The sequence below is a fragment of the Carassius auratus genome, chromosome 37 (genome assembly GCF_003368295.1).
Source record: "Carassius auratus strain Wakin chromosome 37, ASM336829v1, whole genome shotgun sequence".
NCBI classification, from domain to species: domain Eukaryota; kingdom Metazoa; phylum Chordata; class Actinopteri; order Cypriniformes; family Cyprinidae; genus Carassius; species Carassius auratus.
The window spans coordinates 2,607,476-2,608,228 of NC_039279.1; positions in this window are offsets into that span (position 1 = coordinate 2,607,476).

Genomic DNA, 753 nt, shown 5'->3' on the forward strand with positions numbered 1-753 from the left:
ATCTCTCCCCCGCTTCAAACTTCATTTACTTTCAAAATACCAAAATATGCAAAATACCAGCAGATATATAAACACTATGTATTTGCGTTCCTCTCACTCCACAATAAATCCTTTGCATTTAACCAGAGCAGCAATGAAAAATGCATTCACTATTATAAACACCACTTTTATAAATGTCCAAACTAAATAAATTCAAAGCGAAACTGAAACTAGCAGTGAGTGAGAAATGCACGGTAGAAATAAACCTGCTCATGTATTCCTCTCATTCAGCACCAATACTAATGTGTTGCACGCTTGATATTAACTGCATTCTGTACAATAAGGTGCAGCATGTTTCATATTATACAAAAAGTGCAACTTGTATTCCAGAAAATACAGGAATAGTAACATTTTTAGGTCATTTGAATGCATGTGAACAGACAGTTTGAATATGATCTTCTCTTGACGTGTTATCTGACTTTATCTCTTCTAAAGGAGATTTGAACTCAGATGGTGACCAGAAGCTAAAAATGCAATATGAAGGACACGATCAGACGGACAAATGCAGCTGATTCTCAGACTAAACTCTGCTAAATGAATGACGTTAATGTAAATTTCACTTTACAGACAGTGTGACGTGTCACAGCTCAAGTCTATAATCACAGTCAAGTCTCAAAGCCGTTCTGCTGCTGATTTGCATGTTTTGTAAATGCTAATGAGTGTGATCTGACCCTCAGAACGAGGAGCGTCTGACCTCTACTCTCTCTCACAAAC